The sequence below is a fragment of the Mastigoproctus giganteus genome, chromosome 10, assembly GCF_048544385.1.
Source record: "Mastigoproctus giganteus isolate SK-2022 chromosome 10, ASM4854438v1, whole genome shotgun sequence".
Classification (NCBI taxonomy): Eukaryota; Metazoa; Arthropoda; class Arachnida; order Uropygi; family Thelyphonidae; genus Mastigoproctus; species Mastigoproctus giganteus.
The window spans coordinates 225,916,850-225,925,231 of NC_143584.1; positions in this window are offsets into that span (position 1 = coordinate 225,916,850).

Sequence of the window (8,382 nt, forward strand, 5' to 3'; positions counted from 1 at the left end):
CACCTGTTCCAACGTAGACTTTAAATGCAGCTGCCTTCCCATAGAATAGGTCCGATTTTTCACGCGGTGACTCAGTAATTTTCAGAGTACAGTATGTCGCTTTTGTGACATAATATTTTTATATAGTAACTTATTAATTATTATTATTATCATTTTATCACGGACAGTTGTAATATAAGTTATTTTCTATGTAAAATACAATAAAAGTGGATTAATCCAATGTGCAGTGTTACTTCGTGATTTATGGAAAACGAAGATTTCAATTCACAACTGAAATATAATCCAAATATTATATCTCTGTATTAACAACAAATCAAACCATGACCGTGAATCAAAAGGGCTGGTTTGAGCTCATATTCCATTATATGGTACTAAGTATTGAGATCGTCCAACGTCAGTCCAATTTTATCGTGAAAATTGTTTGTGGTGATTGGTATAAAATTATTAAAATTCTGTAGCCAACGCCTAAATTATATATGTTTATCGACTCAAACTGCAAGGCTCAACCATTCCAAAAATGGTCAGCTTCAACATTTCTCATTTAGCACTGATAATTAACAAAAAACTTAATTATTTTAAGTATTGCTAACCATACTTTTTTTGAAATTCCTAATAATGAATTCCCATGAATCATAAAGCCAAATTATCTGTTTATCACAATAAAAAACAAAGTAGGTATGTGTGAGTCTCATGACTAGCCTTTGGGATAAGCAAAAACATTTGCTTTATCTATATATAAGAGATAAATTAGGGGAAAAAAGTTACTTATCAGAAAGGTCATAGAATAAAACGGCACGTCAAGTGGCTGGAATAAGTTTTAGGAGGCGCGATATATTTCATACCACCCTCCCTTTGTTTTAATATCCGTGAGTTTATCACCGATACAAGTAACTTACCGTTGTTCATTAAATATTTAGCACATGGGGGACTGTATGATGTTGTTTTGCTAACTTCTATTTGTAACTAAAGAGATCGGTTTGAATGTACTAAAGAAGAAACTAAGTTGCGGTTTGTGTGAGATATTTGAGGTTTCCTTCCACAATTTGAAGTTTCTTCGAGTAAAAAATTTCTTGCTTCTTGGTAAGTAAAAAGATAAAAATATTTTTATTTTTTACCATGTGAAATCTCTTCTATCTCTCTCTCCCGTACTAAAGATCAATTGGAGATCCTTTTAAGAAATTACTCTCTGTTGTGATTGTTGCTCTTCTACACTCTTGAAAAAATTTCGGATTTCAATTACCCTCGACCGCAAGAAGTTTTAAAGGTCAACATAACTAGCTTGTTGAGCTCAAGACAGGATACATGTTTTTATCTTGAAAACTCGTGATTTTCATCCCTCGAAATGGACACACGGATTAGAGATTACTGGTAATTTATAGATATATTTATTGACGCCCAGTTGGGTTGGAGGTAGAGAAGATGAAAGAAGATATTTGTTTACATTACACTTGAACTTCTGTACACTGTAATTTTCAGGAAATACGTATGAAGGAAGGTTGTTCCAGAAAACGGCAGTTGAATGAATAAATGAGGAAGATGAAAAGTTGGTTCTGTGAATTTGGAGTTGGACAGTAAATGGATGTTGGCTGGTGGCGGCACGTGTTCGGACTGTTTTGAAAGAGAGAGCGGGAATTATAGAAGCCAATTCAGAAGAACAGTGCCCGTGAAAGTATCTGTAGAAAAGGCTGCAGCAGAAACAGTACGTCTATGAGACAGCGAGTGAAGAGACTCTGTTAGAGATGAATCATTAATTAACCTAACTGCCCTCTTTTGAATGGAATCAAGAAGCCTGAGAGAAGTTTTGGGGACACCATCCCACCATCCCAGATGTGGTAACAATATTCCATGGTAGGGGGGATTTGCGATTTGTACAGAGTGAGTAGCTATTTGAAAAAAAAGGAACGCCCAGAGCGAAAGAGAAAACCAAGTTTTTTTTTTTTAGATGCAGAGGAAGCAGTATTTGTAATGTACTTGTGCCAAGAGAGATTAGAAGTCAGGGTAATCCCCAAAAGAGATATATTTTGGAATCTCCTCCCTTTGATCTTCTCTGGCTTAAAATCTTTCCACCTCATTGTGTCAAATTCAACTGTTGTCTCTACCGTTCTCCCAACTCCGCTAATCACTTGGAGCTCTTTGACTTTCTCCAGTCCAACTTTCCTAACAGTGAGGTAATCTTCCTTGGTGATTTTAATGTTCATAACACGAGCTGGCTTCCGTTTTCTAGTCACACCGATCCAGCTGGTCAAGATGCTGAGGCTTTTGCAATTACTAATGACCTGGCACAGATTGTTCATTTACCTACAAGAATACCGGACAATCCTAATCATACAGCCAACACGGCTGACCTTTTCTCACAAACAACCCTTCTAAGTACAAGGTCGAAGTGAAAAGTTCTTTTCTTCTTTTCTTTGGTCGGATTACTGTTTCAAAACTTCTAATGTCAACGTTTGCTCAGATCGTGTCAATGAAATTATTCTTGCAGGAATGGAATCCTTTATCCCACACTCACTTTAAAATCTCGTCCTTTATCTAAACCTTGGTTTTCCAATAAATGTGCTAGGCTGTTCAAGAGAAGAATGTTGCATATCGTAATTGGTTTGTTTCTAATTCTTCAGTTTCATTTTCTGCCTACACCAAAGCTCGCAATAATTGTAAAGCGGTTATTAATCAGTCCAAACTAGAGTTTGAACAGGTTAAGAGTAGACAACTTGCTTCTTGACCTAATGGTAGCCGAGCATTCTGGTCTCTTGCCATAGCTATTGGCCGCAACTTTTGCCCATCTCTGCTCCCACCTATGTCCAAACCAGCTGGTTCTGTGGTCACTTCAGCCAAGGATAAAGCTAACATGGTAGCATCCCATTTTTCTTCCAGCTCGTGTATTAATGATCTTAGTAAAACACCTCCCACCATTCCCAACACGCTCCATTCAATGCCTCCTGTGGTCTTCCGTCAAAAGGTTGTAAGAAGAATTTTGACGAATCTTGATGCTAAGAAAGCTCCAGTTCCCGATGGTATTTCTCCACTTGTTCTCAAAACCTGTGCTCGTGAACTTACTCCTATTCTTTGCCGCCTTTTTTCACTTTCTTATTCCAAAGGTGTTTTTCCTTCTGCTTGGAAATTTGTTCATATCTAGCCAGTTCCTAAAAAGGGTGACAAATCCCTCCCATCCAATTATCGTCCCATTGCAATTACTTCTACTCTTTCTAAAGTAATGGAGAAATCAATTAACCGCCAACTCTTAAACTACCTAGAAACCTTCCGTCTGATCAACGATCACCAGTATGGATTCCGTCAGTGTCGATCCACTGGAGATATTCTGGCTTATATTACCCATTTATGGACTAATTCAATGGAAAGGTTCGGTGAAACACAAGTAGTTGCTCTCGACATCTCAAAGGCTTTCGATCGTGTTTGGCATAAAGGTCTTCTAAACAAGCTTCCATCTTATGGTTTGCCAACTGTTTTTTTTGTAATTGGTTATTCAGTTTTCTCTCTAATCGCTCACTGAGGGTGACGGTATATGGCTCTCTGTCTTCTAACTTCTCCACTAATGCCGGTGTCCCCCAAGGTTCAGTTCTTTCCTCCACTCTTTTTCTCTTGTATATTAATGACCTTCTTCCATTGACTAGAAATCCTATCCATAGTTTTGCCGATGATAACACATTGCATTCTACTTTCCATTTTGAGAAACCTTGTCCTGCTCAATTAGCATCAACTTCTCGAATATCCGCTACCAATTCCTTAAATGCCGATCTTCAGGTAAATTCTCCATTTGGGCAAAGACAACTTAGTTGATTTCAATCCTTCTAAAACTCAGTCTTGTCTTATATCTCGCAAAAAAGGATTCTTCTGCTCCTATGCTTATTTTAGTGACACTCCGATTTCTAGGCAAAATGATATATCTCTTTTGGGGATTACCCTGACTTCTAATCTCTCTTGGCACAAGCACATTACAAATATTGCTTCCTCTGCATCTAAAAAACTTGGTTTTCTCTTTCGCTCTCGGCGTTACTTTTCTTCCAAACAGCTGCTCACTCTGTATACATCGCAAATCCGCCCTGCCATGGAATATTGTTCCCACATCTCGGGTGGTGCCCCCAAAACCTCTGTCAGGCTTCTTGATTCCATTCAGAAGAGGGCAGTTACGTTAATTATTGATTCATCTGTAACAGAGTCTTTCCACTCGCTGTCTCATAGACGTACTGTTTCTGCTGCATGCCTCTTCTACAGATACTTCCATGGGCACTGTTCTTTTCATTTGGCTTCTATAATTCCCGCTCTCTCTTTCAATACAGTCCGAACACGTGCCGCCACCAGTCAACATCCATTTACTGTCCAACTTCAAACCTACAGAACCAACTTTTCATCTTCCTCGTTTATTCATTCAACTGCAATTTTCTGGAACAACCTTTCTTCATACGTATTTCCTGAAAATTACAGTCTGCAGAAGTTCAAGTCCAATGTCAACAAATATCTTCTTTTGTCTTCTCAACCTCCAACCCAAGCACGGTACTAAGTACTATAGGTTCTAATACCACTCGTGTTTGGGGTTTAAAAAAAAAAAATATATATATATATATTAACTTGCCTATAATCAGAGTGTCACCAAAGATAAGCATAGGAGCAGAAGAATCCTTTTTGCGAGATATAAGACAAGACTGAGTTTTAGAAGGATTGAAATCAAGTAAGTTGTCTTTGCGGCACTGGAGGATTACCTGGAGATCGGCATTTAAGGAATTGGTAGCGGATATTCGAGAAGTTGAAGCTGATTGGGCAGGACAAGGTTTCTCAAAATGGAAAGTGGAATTCAATGTGCTAACATCGGCAAAACTATGGATAGGATTTCTAGTCAATGGGAGAAGGTCATTAATATACAAGAGGAAAAGAGTTTGGGAAAGAACTGAGCCTTGGGGGACACCAGCATTAGTGGAGAAGTTAGACGACAGAGAGCGATCTACCATCACCCTCAGTGAGCGATCAGAGAGAAAACTGGATAACCAAATACAAGAAACAGTTGGCAAACAATAAGATGGAAGCTTGTTTAGAAGATCTTTATGCCAAACACGATGGAATGCCTTTGAGATGTCAAGAGTAACTGCTTGTTTCACCAAACGTTTCCATTGAATTTGTCCATAAATGACAGTTGGACAGTAAATGAATGTGGAATAGTTGCGGCACGTGTTCGGACGGACTGGTTTGTGTGTGTGTGTGAGAGAGAGAGAGAGAGAGAGAGAGAGAGAGAGAGAGAGAGAGAGAGAGAGAGATGAGAGAGAGACAGAGAGAGAGAGAGAGAGAGAGAGAGAGGGATTGCAGATGCCAATTCCAAATAGTGCCCATGGAAGTATCTGTAAAAAATGCATGCAGCAGAAAATTATGGTTTACGAGGTGGAGAGTGGATCGACTTTTTATCCTTTTTGAATGGAGTCAAGAAGCTTGAGTGAAATTCGCCGGTAATCAGATGTGGTTGCAATATGGGCGAATAATATTCCATGCTGGGGCAGGGTTGAGATTTTTACAGAGTGAGAAGTTGTTTAAAAGAAAAGACGTCGAGAGTGAAAGAGAAAACCAATTTACGAAAAGAAGGGAACATATGTAGTTACTCTATTATTATGAACAGGATGTAGTTACTCTATTATGAACAGAATATACACAAGTTGTTTCATCACATATGAGTTGTACTAGCAGAAAAAGTAAGTCCAGCATCTGAAAACAATGAAGAAACTTTCTATGAGTCCGATTCTAAGTGGTTGAGGAGCTATGGAAGTTTGAATTTAAAAAAAATATCTATGGAGTTATCGATTATATAAAATTAAAAAAATAATAATAATAAGAAAAATAATAAGCAAACGTGTACTGTGTACGAATAACCCTTTTATCAGTTATGTGTATGTTTATTTACTTTATTATTCCATTACTTTTTTTTTTTACCAGTGCAAATTAGAATGTTATTTTTAAAATTTAAACATCCTGCACCAATTTTGGACTGGACATATCTTTATATGAAGGTTTTTCCTTGTCAATATTACTATTGCTAATACAACTAATGCTACTAGCCATATCGTGCAACCAGTCCTAAGCAGCAATAATCCTAATATTGTAATAAAAAAGGGCACAATTAGCCCAGGTTACGAAGCCAGAGTAAAAATGCGATGGCCCTCAGTTCGAATTCCATTTACTGAGAAAACTCACGAAAGTCACTCCAAAGGACTAATCGCCCCAATTTCGAAGTGATAGCTGAGGCGTACAGTGGCACCATCTGGTGTTGCTCCCAATAACTACCATCTACTACTGAATGCAAAAAGCCAAAGCTAAACAGAATCACCACTATAGCTGGATGAAGATGAGAAGTAGAAATACTGAATATTCTGCATCGAGTGTGGCGCAGGATAAAGTCACTCGCGTTCAGGCCTCAGGCAGAGAGGTGGGTTCGAAATTCAGAGATATTCTTCATACGTAACCATAGGGGGACAGCAAATTGAGTCCCCGTAGGATTACTACGAGTATGGCAAGGCCATCCAGTCCAAACAACTGTAAGTGGTTCCTCCGCAACTGCGCTAGCGACCATCCAGGAAGGGAAAAAAAGCCAACGCATGACGTGGAGCAGCAAAGTGAATACTTCTATCATGCGAGCACACTACGAAGTAACGAAGATAGAGACAGATAGACAGACATGACAATAAACAGGATTAGCATTTTTTTTTTTAGCATTAGTAGAGGCATTTGATGCAAGAAAGCAAGCTTATGCAGCATCAGCCAAAAAAAAAAAAAAAAACCACTTCCACTTCACCCCTCTGTTCGTTCAAAATACCTGTCCAGCTGAGCCTTAAACTTATTTAGGCTATCAACCTCCACCACAAGGGATGGCAGTCTGTTCCACCAACCAGCTACCCGCTGGCTAAAGGCAAATTTCCGCACGTCTATCCTACATCTGTCTTTCCTCAATTTGAATTTATGCCCTCTCAGGTGTTTATTCTGAGCTAGAGGAAGAATCCCATCAGCATTGAGCATGCTCAAACCATTCAAGGCTTTATACACCTCTATCAGATCACCTCGCCGGTGCCTAGTCTCCAGACACTGTAATTTGCAAAACTTAAGCCTTTCTTCGTAAGAGCACCCCTTTGTTCCATTCACTAATCTTGTTGCCCTTCTCTGTACTCGTTCCAGCAGCTCTACATCCTTCTTGGAATGAGGCCTCCAGGCCTGTATACAGTACTCTAGGTGTGCCCTGACCATTGCCTTATACAAGGGAATAATCACCTCCTTATCCCTGCTGGAAAAATTCCTGTATATCATTGACAATACTCCATGAGCTACTCTTGCAGCCCGTCTGCACTGCTCAGAGAACTTCATATCTGCCTGCACAACCACCCCCAAGTCCCTTTCATTCTCTACCACTGTCAGTGTAGTACCACAGAGTTGATACGTTGCTCTGGGGTTGCTGTTTCCCATGTGTAGTACTTTACATTTGTCAATGTTAAACTTCATTTGCCACCTCTCAGCCCATCTGCTCAACCTTTCCAGATCCTGTTGCAGCAGCATAGTGTCAGTAGTGTCCTTGACAACCCTGCCAACCTTTGTATCGTCTGCAAACTTGGACATTAAGCTTGATATACCATCATCAATATCATTTATTAATACAGGAAACAATAATAGACCCAACACTGAGCCCTGAGGGACTCCACTAATAACATTAGTCCACGATGAGCAGTGTCCATTGATTACCACTCTCTGTCTTCTCCCCCTCAACCACCCCTTTATCCATAGCAGCAATTTGCCTCCAATGTCACACTGCTCCAATTTGTGTAGTAGTCTTCCATGTGCAACAGTATCAAAAGCCTTTCTAAGATCCAAATATATAATATCAAAGTTATTCCCTGCATCCAGTTCTTTTGTGACTGCATCATAGTATCCAATCAAATTGGTCAGGCAAGACTTCCCCTTAACAAAACCATGCTGTGTCCGAGCTATAACTGAAGTCTTGTCTAAATGATCCTGCAGTGCTTCTTTAACCAGTGCCTCCATTAATTTTCCTGGAACAGAAGTTAAGCTCACAGGTCCATAATTATTTGTATCAGCCTTTGATCCTCCTTTGTGAATTGGGGTCACATTTGCACATTTCCAGTCTATGGGTACCTCCCCTGAGTCCAAGGAAGCTCTCATAATTATGGCTAAGGGTTTGCTTACTTCCTTTGCTGCCTCCTTTAATATAACTGGATAGATCCCATCCACCCCAGGTGCATTTCTTGTGTTTATCTTCAACAATTTCTCCTCCACTTTACTCTCAGTTATTACAAGATTCTCTAGCTTACTGCTAGAGTTGAATACACCTCTGGCATTCCCCTCGCTGAATAACTCCTAATGTGTGAATGTCGATGCAAAATA